At 45.4% G+C, this 13,224-nt stretch overlaps 1 protein-coding gene and 1 long non-coding RNA gene across 3 annotated transcripts in view; both read left to right on the top strand.

Moving 5' to 3' along the window:
* appbp2 (amyloid beta precursor protein (cytoplasmic tail) binding protein 2) overlaps nt 1-13,224 on the top strand; it is a 226,908-nt gene that overhangs the window by 118,934 nt on the left and 94,750 nt on the right. The window lies entirely within an intron of this gene.
* On the top strand, nt 990-2,076 carry LOC119132911. The gene is made up of 2 exons (XR_005099997.1): nt 990-1,358; nt 1,970-2,076. It is a non-coding gene; the product is annotated as an uncharacterized LOC119132911 (long non-coding RNA).

Here is a 13,224-nt window from a genome sequence, read left to right on the forward strand (position 1 = left end):
TTTATGGCTGATGCGACTTTTAGTCCGAAAATTACGGTATATAGGATTTTACCCGTGATTTTTGTGATGACTTGATCACTTTTATACACTCGTAAAAAGGCTATGGACCGCTGTTGTGCGGCACTGCTTTGCTGGGCGGAGGGATATGTGACACGGTCACTGGGGAGAAAAGTGGTGTGTTGATCGCATGTTCATCCGCCAGGCAAATAATGCCGTATAATCCACACAAAGAAGAGACAGAACGAGATCAAGACGGACATTACTGAAAGGAACCGTCATTATGGGGAACAAAAGAAATGCATATTATATTTTAATTTGAAGGCAGTCGATTTGGCCCATTGTTGATGACATCGTGTTGCGTCACCCTTTTCTTTATTTATTTCCCAGTCGCGTCGACACTGGAGCTTTACGCGTAGCTCGCTAGTTTAATGTAACGTAGCGCTTCGTGCATGAATAAAATTAGCATGAACAGACCCTCATCATGGAAAATGTTAGAAGAAATGCATAAAAGCGACGACGAAAGAAAGACTGAGAAAGTGTGTGGCGAAGGATATCTAACGCTATTCCAATCGGACACTAAGGAGGAAGATTTTGATGGTTTCAGTGTACAGGAGGAAGATAAAGACGGCTCTTTTTTACTTTTACTGGTATGTTTTTTTAACCAGCCCTGTTAGTGCTGTGCTACCGTGTTGCTGCTGTGTTACTGCCGCGTCTCAGTGACTTTTACCGGTATGTTTCTTTTAATCCTGCCCTATTAGTGCTGTGTTACTTCCATGTTTCTGCGGTATTACTGCCGCGTCACAGGCAGTGTTTGGAAAGAAATATTAAGGTATGTTATTAAAACTTTAAAAAGGCTTTCTATGTACCGTCTTTCTTTGTAAATAACTCGCATGCGCACTTCCGTGTTGCTGCGGTACTACTGCTGCGTCACAGGCAGCGTTTAGAAAGACATGTTAAAGTATGTTATTAAAACTTGAAAAAGGCTTTCTGTGTACTGTCTTTCTTTGTAAATAACTCGTGCGCATGTGCGGCTTATAGTCTGGTGCGTCTTATATAAGAAAGAACCGAAAATATCCCCGGATTTTAGCTGGTGCGGCTTATAGTCTGAAAATTACGGTACTGACCACCATTTTTTGATGAGACTAAGCCCTCTGGCATGTCACATGACCTCTCCAAAACAAAAAATAACAGCAGAATGTGCCGAATTTGCACTGATGTGTACCAAGTGCGCCCAAGGTGAGAGCGCTGTGAAATGGCTATGTGCCACCGCTTCATACGTGATTGGCTCTTGCATGATCAGACATGATCTCACAAAATTTAATGGCAGAATGTCCCTGATATAGACCAATGCTTACTGAGTGGTGAGAGAGCATTGCAAAATGGCGATTTGACGTGGGGGGGGGGACTCGCGAGGCCATCATGATTATTGGTGACCAATGAAATTTATGTTTTTGTGATACAGAAGAAAGGGTGTATCACAGAACACTTTACTGAAGTTCGTTCAACTCAACTTTACTTATAGTTAGATATCGTTTAAGCCAGGCATGCCCAAAGTCCGGCCAGCGGGCCAAATGAGGCCTACGTCTAAATTTAAACTGGCCCGAAGCATTGTGTCATAAAATCAATAATAAGTGGCCCGCTGGCACTGTCGCAAGGACCTGCGAGCCATAGAAATGAAACTCGTGCTAACGAAAACGCGCACATGAGCCAGCGCTCATGATCGGTTGCGAGCATGTCTCCTCCGTCCCTTCCCAGTTCACGCGCACACAAGTGTCCGTTTGCAAGATAATCAGTGACACAGACACTTCCTCATTCAAATGTCCACACACCAAGGACTAAGGCGACGCTAAAATCAGAGACGCTGCAAGTGACACTGCACAGGGAAACGCAAAACAAAAACAGCTGTCTACTTCGTACTAACTCTACGCGTCAGCGCCGCCCACTCACAGTGATCGCAAACAGCAAAAAGACTATGGATTATTATATTGGGATTATGAAGTAATTTGTTGGGTATAAACTTGAAATAAAAAAGATAAAATGGAGAATGATTAAATTTGGATTAAAAATCTGACATGATGCAACCTGGCCTGTTTACTACAGTCACAAACACCAATATCACCCTTCTTATTAATACAACAATAACATAAATAAAACAAACTAAACACATCAAATAAAAAAAATAAAAAAATATTATATATATATATATATATTATTATATATATATTATATATTAATTTATTATCATTTTAATCTTTAACTTTTCTGGTAGTGCAATTGACAACAGATTCTCATTTGCAATATCAACCTATCTGCAGACTGCAAAGGATAGTTACATATTTACAAGTTTATTTACAATGGCAATGGTTCGAGGAATGTTGGTACGAATGGTCGGCCCCTATACATTTTCATCTAACCAAATCTGTCCTGCTTTGCAAAAACTTTGGACACCCCTGGTTTAAGCAATCACAGCTACATACATAGTAAAGCCAAAAACCAAGTCTCATGCTGACTGAAAATGTTTTTTAAGATGGACTTTAAAGATAGGCAGCGAGGAGGTGCTTGCCTAACATTGAGCGGGAAAGTCAGAACAAAGAGAGCAACCAGCAATGGAAAAGGCTCAATTCCGCCCGAGCCTTCCCTTCGTCTTCGGTACCTTCATCCATCCATCCATTTTCTGTACTGCTTGTCCCTACGGGGGTCGCGGGCGTGCTGCGGCCTATCCCATTAGTCATCAGGAAGTAGGCAGGGGACACCCTGAACCGGTTCCCAGCCAATAGCAGGGCACACATACATGAACAACCATCCACACTAGCACTCACACCTACGGGCGATATGAAGTGCCCAATCAGCCAACCATGCCTGTTTTTGGTGGAAACTGCCCACAGGTGCACCTGGTTGGCCTAATAACTGCCCACAGAACCCAGTCGATCCCACCCTCTTGTGTCCAAATGCAAACATTCTAAAGGTAAATAAATGAATAAGGGAGTGAGAGGTGCAAGTGAAAGGCCAAAACTGCTTTTGACTCCACACAGTGCTGGCCAAAGGTATTGGCCCCTCTGCAATTCTGTCAGATAATGCTCAATTTCTTCCAGAAAATGATTGCAATTACAAATTATTTGGTATTACCATATTTTCACGATCATAAGGCGCTTCGGGTTAAAAGGCGCAGACTAAATTACGGAGTCTATTTTGTATTTAATCAGGGATGAGAATTTTCCACGGATCCGCGGATTTCCGTGTTTTTTTCCGTCAAAAGTGTCATTTTCCTGAATTGTGTAAATCCATTGAGATTTTTTTTTTTTTTTATACATAGGGGGTTAGGGAAGCGGCCGGCCAGCTGGCCAGGCAACGTTAGCCTCTGCGACCCGCGAGCATTCGCTCGCCCGCCACGACGGCATCTTTTGGCACATCTCAAGGCAAAATTAGTTAAGCTGTGAGTACGGAATCGGCTTGCCTCTGTAAACCTAACTCACTGGCAGCAGTGATGCGACAACATCTTATCTTCGGCAGCATTTTGGCGCTACTTTCATCACATCTTTCCACTTGTTAACTTAACTTACGCGGAGAACTAAATGTTTTTACACCGCCACAATGTGAATTTGTAATTGGGTTTTCATCACTTGTAGACGAGTTATTTAGTTAGATAGATCTAGGGCATACTCAGCAAAGGTTTCGCCAGCATGGCGAACGTTTGAGAGAAAAAAGACGAGGATCGTGCCAGGGAAATTGACAAGCCGAACGGGATCAAGAACTGCTTCAGATGGGCATGGCTCAAGAGCAGCGTCATCGTCCAACTCGGAACACAGTCCGTAACCAATTGCCTGACGGAACATATCCGTAAAGTAGATGTCCCGGGGAAGATTATGTGTATTTTCTGTCAAGATATGATCAGCTATGGAGGTCGCGGCGCTAGGAACATTAAGGAGCACATCGATACAAAAAAACACAAAGGTACGTTTTTACTTTTACAAGCATGTAAGCATGATGTTACATGTAAGCTAATGTTACGCTATTGTCATGATATAGTTAAAGAATACATATATATACATATATATATATAGTGTATATATATATATATATATATATATATAGAGAGAGAGAGAGAGAGAGAGAGATAGAGCGAGAGAGAGAGAGAGCGAGAGAGAGAGAGATCGAGAGATAGATAGATAGGTAGATACATAGATAGATAGATAGATAGATAGATAGATAGATACGTAGATACGTAGATAGATAGATAGATAGATAGATAGATAGATAGATAGATAGATAGATAGATAGATAGATAGATAGATAGATAGATAGATAGATAGATAGGACTGTCTCGGAAAATTTGAATATTGTGATGAAGTTCTTTATTCTCTGTAATGCAATTAAAAAAACAAAAATGTCATACATTCTGGATTCATGACAAATCAACTGAAATATTGCAAGCCTTTTATTATTTTAATATTGCTGATTATGGCATACAGCTTAAGAAAACTCAAATATCCCATCTCAAAATATTAGAATATCATGAAAAAGTATACTAGTAGGGCAGGGGTGGTCTTTGAATGCACCCCGCTTCAATGGCAGAACGCGGATGAATTTAAAGACATCAAATGAGAATAATCCTTTATAAAAATTAAAATTGACTGACGCAAACGTGAGTTCTTCATGTTTTTATTGAAAACAACATAGTGCTGACGCCGTACGACATGGGTTTTTCGCTTTCCAAATAAGGGGTCGTCACTAATTATTTGTGTTTAGATAAATGTCTGAGCTATAATGGTGTAATTAATGATTAAAACTTGAAAGTATCTGTTTATTGTATTCGTTTATATGTTTAATAAAGACAAAGCCATCACAAAACTGTTGTAATTATTTAGATTTTGATCTAAATTAGCCTTGAATAAAGACTAAGCAGTCACATGAATTAACAGAAAAAATGGACAGCCGGACTCGGACTCGGTGCAAAAATCCGACCGAGTCCACAGCCCTGATTGTGATAAAGTTCTTTATTTTCTATAATGCAATTAAAAAAACAAAAATGTCATACATTCTGGATTCATTACAAGTCAACTGAAATATTGCAAGCCTTTTATTATTTTAATACAGCTGATTATGGTTTACAGCTCAAGAAAACTCAAAAATCTTATCTCAAAATATTATAATATTTCCTCAGACCAAGTTAAAAAAAAAGATTTATAACAGCAAAACAAAATCAGACATTTGAAAATTTCCATTAATGCACTCAGTACTTGGTTGGGAATCCTTTTGCATGGATTACTGCGTCATTGCGGTGTGGCATGGAGGCAATCATCCTGTGGCATTGCTGAGGTGTTATGGATGCCCAGGATGCTTCAATAGCGGCCTTTAGCTCATTTGCATTGTTGGGTCTGGTGTCTTTCAGCTTCTTCTTCACAATACCCCACAAATTCTCTATGGGGTTCAGGTCAGGAGAATTGGCAGGCCAATTGAGGACAGTAATGCCATGATCAGTACACCATTTACTGGTGGTTTTGGCACTGTGGACAGGTGCCAGATCATGCTGGAAAATGAAAATCATCATGTCCGTAGAGCTCTTCAGCAGACGGAAGCATGTAGTGCTCTAAAATCTGCATTTACTCTGGACTTGATGAAACACAGTGGACCAACACCAGCAGCTTACATGGCTCCCAAAACCATTGCTGACTGTGGGAACTTCACACTGGATTTCATGCAACTTGGATTTTGCTCCCCTCCAGCCTTTCTCCAGACTCTGACTTCAAAATGAAATACAAAACTTGCTTTCGTCTGAAAAGAGGACTTTGGACCACTCTGCAACTGTCCGGTGCTTCTTTTCCATAGTCCAAGTCAGATGCTTCTTCCGTTGTCTTGAGTTCAGAAGTGGCTTGACCAAGGGAATACGGCTATTGTAGCCCATTTCCCGGACACGTCTGTGAACAGTGGCTTTTGATACCTGGACTCCAGATTCAGTCCACTGTCTTTGAAGCTCCCCCAAATTCTGGAAGCGACTTTTCTTCACAATGCTGTTAAGGCTGCGGTCATCTCTCTTGGTTGTGCAGCGTTTCCTGCCACATTATTTTTTGTGGATGTGCTTTGAAACTGAACAGCTTGCTCTTTGGGAAATTTCTTTTTGTGTCTTACCCTCCTGATGGAGGGTGTCAATGATGGTCCTCTGGACAGCAGTCAGATCAGCAGTCTTCCCCATGCTTGTGATTTAGTTTACTGAACCAAGCTGAGGCTCAAGGCTCAGGAAACCCCTGCAGGTGTGATTAGTTGAATACCCTACTACAGCGGTGGCCAACCCGCGGCTCGCGAGCCGCATGCGGCTCTTTGGCTGGTTTCATGCGGCTCTTTTACGTTCATATCAACATTTGTGTTTATTTTTCGTGCGTATTTGCTTCGCTTGAGTTCAATATGGTATTTTGGTCAAACGCGCATGCGCGTGAGGTGAAATCCCGCAAAGGAGGAGGGACAAACAGAGCGATTGGTTTTGCTGGCTTTTTAATGAATGGCGACTGTGACTACGGGGGCCCATTAGGTCCAGAAAAGCTGACAAGACGCTTGCCAAAATGGCAAGGAAGAAATGCACAGCTAAACGAATATATGATGATGAACACAGGACGTTTTTAACAGAGTTAAAGTTGTTTTTTGTTGAACGCTATGGCAAGCCATTCTGCCTGATATGTCGGACGTCATTGGCGCATTTAAAAGCTTCAAATGGTCAGCGCCACTTCAGCTCACTTCATGCCAATATCGATAAGGACTTTGCAAAAGGGACTGAATTTCGCAAGCACAAGTTTGGAGACTTTGAAAAGTCAGGCAGAAAAATAGGTACAGTTTTTCAAAAAAATTACGAAGCACTCAGAGACTGTCACACTTGCATTGTTTCAACTGGCTTGGAACATTGCACGGGCTAAAAAGCCATACAATGAAGTGGAGTTCGTTAAAATATGCCTCAGTGACGTTATTGAAATCTTGTCTCCTGAAAACGACAAACTAAAACGAATGGTCTGTCCCGCCACACATAGTAAGTGAAAAAACTTATTATGTTTTTGTTTGTGGAATTTGTTGAACTGAGAGTTTGTCTGTGTGAGACAATGCACACAATGTTCATTGTTGAAAATGTGGTCTTTGGTCTGTGGTTTTAGTACTGTAGGAGTCAATTTGTCATTATCATGTTGGTGCGTGACATAATAATGTCACACAATAAATTTGGCTGAGCAGAGGGGTGTGTGTGTGTGTGTGTGTGTGTGTGTGTGTGTGTGTGTGTGTGTGTGTGTGTGTGTGTGTGTGTGTGTGTGTGTGCGTGTGTGTGGGGGGGTGTTCATGTGTGCTCATGTGTATGATGTGGCTCTTTGCGATGACACAGTAAAAAATGTTGGCCACCCCTGTCCTAGAGTAACTGCCTGCCTCCTGGAATCTCCTCCATGCTCTGGAGATTGTACTGGGAGACACATCAAATCTTCTTGCAACAGCACGCATGGATGTGCCATCCTGGAGGAGTTGGACAATCTGCTCAACTTCAGGAGGGTTAAGCAATCGCCTCATACTCCCAGTCGTGATAATGATTCTAGCTAAAGCCAACATGTGGAAAACCAGTTAAAAAAGATCAAGAGGGAGGAACTTGAAATGGCCTCCACCTGCAAAACCAGTCCTGTTTTAGAGACCATCTCGTTGTTGCCCCTCTACTGCACCTGTTGTTAATTCCATCAACACTGAAGCTGAAAGTGATTCACAACCCCCTCTGCCGCGTACCTGACCAAAACCTTATCAGAAAAGTGTACCGTAATTTTCGGACTATAAGTCACTCCGGAGTACAAGTCGCATCAGCCATAAAATGCCCAAAAATGTGAAAACAAACATATATAAATCGCTCCGGAGTATAAATCGCATTTTGGGGGGCAATTTATTCCCCAGTTTTGTTAGATGTCTAGGTTGCCATGGTTTCTGTTCGGGTTCTGTCATGTCTCGTCCCCCCTTTTGCTATGTGACCCTGATCATGTCCATAGTTTGTCAGTGTGTCTGTGCTCGCCCCTCCCTTCCTGTGTACCCATGATCAGTGCAATCACACGCACCTGCCTCTCGTTACCTGTGTTGTATTTAAGTTCTGTTTGCGTGTCACTCGCCGTCGGAGCATTGTGCGGACAATGCACGTGTCACTGTCATAAGGTTGTTTGGTTCCTGTCTTTTGTTTCACGTCTTTGGCGGTCAGTCCTATTGGTTTTGTTGTTTAGTCACGTCAGTTTGCCGGGTCTGTCTTTTTGAGTTTGCTACAATAAACCCTGGTCCAAGCTGCACTTGGTCGCCCTGCTCCATTCCACACTCCGTTCGTGTCAGAAGCGCACCAGTCCAAATGGCCCTACTGGTTTTCGAAGTAGTTTGAACGGCGCACGGCGGCGACTGGGGGAACAACCGCACTCTGCGGCAACTTGGGGAACAGAACTGCACTCAGCGGAGGTCAGTGCCCCAGGACCACAATCGCGGCACACACTGGGGGCCTGCCGCGCAATCGGCAGCAACTTGGGGAACCGAACCGCACTCGGGCGGCAACTCACACAACCCTGAACCGCACTCGGGCGGCAACTCACACAACCCTGAACCGCACTCGGGCGGCAACTCACACAAACCTGAACCGCACTCGGGCGGCACTCACACAAACTCGGGGGACATGGACCGCACTCGGCGGAAACTCGGGGAACGGGACCGTGCTCGGCGGAAACTTGTAAAGTCAGAGCCGCGATCAGCGGCAGTTTGAAGTCCGGACCGCAATCAGCGGCAATTGGAAGGCGGAGCTGTACGCAGCGGCAAGAGTCACCACGCGCTACAGCAGTGGGGGTGGGGCCATGGACGATCGCGGGTCTGATGACGCCGGTAGGCACTCCGATGGCGGCCGCGTGTCCGGCGTCGCGGCAGCGAAGTCCGATCGCGACAGCGGAGCCGGTCGCGCCGGGAAGAACTCTGATGGCGGCCGCGAGTCGCGTCGCTGGAGCAAAGTCCGATGGCGCTGGAACCTTCTCGGACGATGGACGTGGATCGGGCGTCGCAGTGGGAGCTGATGGTGGAGGGAGGTCCAAGCGCTGGTCGCTGTAGTGGTCGGAGCATTCTGTCACGAACGGAGTGTGGATGGAATGGAGCGAGGCGACCAAGTGCAGCTTGGACCAGGGTTTATTGTAGCAAACTCAAAGGACTCGGCAAACTGACGTGACTTAACAACAAACTAACAGGACTAACCGACCAAAACGTGAAACAAAAAACAGGAACCACGTGACAGTGAGACATGCATTGTCCACATCTCATGCAATGCTCCGACGGCGCGTGACACACAAACAGAACTTAAATACAACACAGGTAACGAGAGGCAGGTGCGTGTGATTACACTGATCATGGGTACACAGGAAGGGAGGGGCGAGCACACAGACACACTGACAAACTATGGACATGATCAGGGTCACATAGCAAAAGGGGGGACGAGACATGACAGAACCCGAACAGAAACCATGGCAACCTAGACATCTAACAAAACTGGGGACGAGACGTGACAAATCCAACACCAAGAACAGTCATGAACGAGCAACAACAGGCTAACCGATAGGTATGCTAACGTGACATAAACACAAACGAAGAGCTGAGAACGGCTCTGACGTAACATTCAGAGTTATTCAAAAAACTATTACATAAATAACACGTTAATAAAACCATCTGTGTAACTCCAATTCATTAAATCCATCGATCGTCCTTTGTCAACAATGCGTGCGCGCCGCTGACGGCGCTTGCACTTCAAAATATTCCACAGGCCCATATAACGATATATAAATTATATATCAAATAACTATTATATAGCGGCTCGGTGGCGCACTGGGTAGCACGTCCGCCTCACAGTTAGGAGGGTGCGGGTTCGATTCCACCTCCGGCCCTCCCTGTGTGGAGTTTGCATGTTCTCCCCGGGCCCGCGTGGGTTTTCTCCGGGCACTCCGGTTTCCTCCCACATCCCAAAAACATGCTTGGTAGGCCGATTGAAGACTCCAAATTGTCCCTAGGTGTGAGTGCGAGTGCAAATGGTTGTTTGTCTCTGTGTGCCCTGCGATCGGCTGGCAACCGGCTCAGGGTGTCCCTCGCCTACTGCCCGTTGATGGCTGGGATAGGCTCCAGCACTCCCGCGACCCCCGTGGGGACTAAGCGGTTCAGAAAATAGATGGATGGATAACTATTATATAAGCAATAATGCTATCAAACCATCTGTGTCACTCCAAATCATTAAATCCATCGATCGTCCTTTGTCAACAATGGGTGCGCGCAGCTGACGGCGCTTGCACTTCAAAATATTCCACAGGCCCATATAACGATATATAAATTAGATATCAAATAACTATTATATAAGCAATAGTATTATCAAACCATCTGTGCACTCTAAATCATTAAATCCATCGATCAAATTCCTCGTCCTTTGTCAACAACGCCGCGCGTGCGCCCTGACGTCAGCCTCGTCGTTATTCCACAGATCTAGTATATAACTATATTGTAGCGTTAACAAAGTTCAAGGAAAGACGTGGGTTTGGTAAACGGCTCTTTATTTAACAAAACAAACTTCCAGGCGTGTGGCGGCATCGACTTCCAGCCACGGAAGTGGAAGAGAGCTCCATAGAATAGGACCGGGCGTGCGTAAAAGCCATGTCCGAGCCCCATCCACCGTCCCCGGACAGTCACCCGGCCGAGCGCCGGCCCCAGACTTCCATCCACGGAGGTGAAAGAGAGCTCCATAGAATAGGACCGGGCGTGCGTAAAAGCCATAATAGTTTTTCAAACCTTCTGTGTCACTCCAAATCCTTAAATCCTTCAAACTCTTCGTCCGCCGTGTCACTTAGAAACAAAGCCGCTAATGATGCCGGTAGTACGTGGGGTCCTTCGTCATCTTCGTCATCCCGTGATCAATCTTTGTCCTTTATGTAAACAAACGCCGCGCCACGCCGCGTCGCGCTGCTGACGTCGCGCTGCTGACGTCGCGCTGCTGACGTCGCGCTGCTGACGTCGCGCTGCTGACGTCGCTTGAAATTCAAATTACAGTAATCCCTTGCTACATCGCGGTTCGTTTATCGCGGTTTCACTTTTTTTTTTTTGTGGAAAACTTTTGAAAAAAAAACATATAAGTCGCTCCTTATTATGAGTCGCCCCCCCACCCAAACTATGAAAAAAAACGCGATTTATAGTCCGAAAATTACGGTAATTGAATTCATGCCATACCCTGATAAAAAAACGTTCCTTTAATTTTTTTGAGCAGTGTATATATATATATATATATATATAATCGGCCCCCCAGACCCCCGGCTACTTTTCAGTGTTTTTTTCACATTTACCATTCTCATTTAATCCACACATAGGGCGCACCGCATTATAGGGCGCATGCATCCCATGATTTACGGTAAACAATAAAAACATCACTGGAGCAAGAAAGTGAGTTTGGTTGTACTTTATTCTACTGTTTAACCATGTACTCTACTGTACTCACATTATTGTTGATCAATATTCATGCGCAAATCCATCCAAGTCCTCGTCTTCTGTATCCAAATTAAACAGTTGGGCAAGTTCGCCATCTGACATGCCAATTTCCCTCGTCGCTGTCTTGCCATCATGTTGCTCTTCGGAAATGATCCCGGCTTTCCAGGAAGCTTGAATTGTGCCTAGTAAACATGTCACTTTGTCTATGCCATTTTAGAGGGTCCTAATTCAAGATTCAAGATTCAAGAGTTTTTATTCGCCATGTTTGAGCGTGCCAAACAAGGAATTTGACTTCGGTAAAACACACCCTCTGTTCAACATTTGGGTGACTAACAACACTCAGGACATGTGAATAATGGCAAAAACAGTGTAGACAAATTCAAAAAGGTGTGAAGAGCAGGATGTTATTGCACAGTAATGACTGAGACTCTATGAGTGGTGTGAGTTCATCAGAGCAACAGCCTGGGGGAAGAAGCTGTCTCTGTGTCTGCTGGTTTTGGCGTACCGAGCTCTATAACGCCGTCCGGAGGGGAGTAGTTCAAACAGACTGCAACCTGGGTGAGAAGGGCCTGTAGAGATGTTCCTTGCACGTTTCCTGGTCCTGGACAGGTACAAGTCTTGGATAGATGGGAGGTTGATTCTAATGATCTTTTCTGCAGTCCTGATTGTCCGTTGCAGTCTGTGCTTGTCTTGTTTGGAGGCTGATCCAAACCAGACAGTGATGGAGGTGCAGAGGACAGACTGGATGATGGCAGTGTAGAAGGTCTTCAGAAGCTCTCGCGGCAGGTTGAACTTCTTGAGCTGTCTCAGGAAGTACAGCCTCTGCTGGGCCTTCTTCAGGACAGAGTCTATGTGGCCGGTCCATTTCAGGTCCCGAGAGATTGTGGTTCCCAGGAACTTGAAGGTGTCTGTGGAGAGAATAGTATTACTGCGGATAGTGAGGGGTAAAAGTGGTGAAGGGTCTCGCCTGAAATCCACTGTCATCTCCACGGTCTTGAGCGGGTTCAGCTCCAGATGGTTTTGGCCGCTCCACCTCCTGTCTGTACGCAGTCTCATCACCGTCCTGGATCAGTCCGATGAGAGTGGTGTCGTCTGCATACTTCAGGAGCTTCACAGGAGAGTCACCTGAGGAGAAATCATTGGTGTAGAGAGAGAAGAGCACTGGGGAGAGGACGCACCCCTGAGGGGCTCCAGTATTGGTGGTCCGGGTGTCAGATGTGATGCCCCCCAGCCTCACACGCTGTCTCCTGTTGGTCAGGAAGCTGGTGATCCACTGACAGGTGGAGGCAGGCACCGCAAGCTGGATGAGCTTCTGTTGGAGGATGTCAGGAGCGATGGTGTTGAACGCCGAGCTGAAGTCCACGAACAGGATCCTGGCGTACGTTCCTGGGGTGTCCAGGTGGTGCAGGATGTAGTGCAGTCCCATGTTGACCGCATCATCCACTGACCTGTTTGCCCGGTAGGCAAACTGGAGGGGGTCAAGCAGGGGGCCCGTGACCTCCTTCAGGTGGTTCAGCACTAACCTCTCGAAAGATTTCATGACCACAGATGTCAGTGCGACGGGTCTATAGTCATTCAAACCTGTGATGGCGGGCTTCTTGGCCACTGGAACGATGGTGGAGCTCTTGAAGCACGAGGGCACCTCACACAGCTCCAGAGAACGGTTCAAGATCCGTGCAAAGGTGGGCGCCAGCTGCTCAGCGCAGACTTTCAAGCATTGAAGGTAATGCTGTTTTCGTTGCACAA

This window comes from Syngnathus acus, chromosome 13, assembly GCF_901709675.1.
Source record: "Syngnathus acus chromosome 13, fSynAcu1.2, whole genome shotgun sequence".
NCBI lineage: Eukaryota > Metazoa > Chordata > Actinopteri > Syngnathiformes > Syngnathidae > Syngnathus > Syngnathus acus.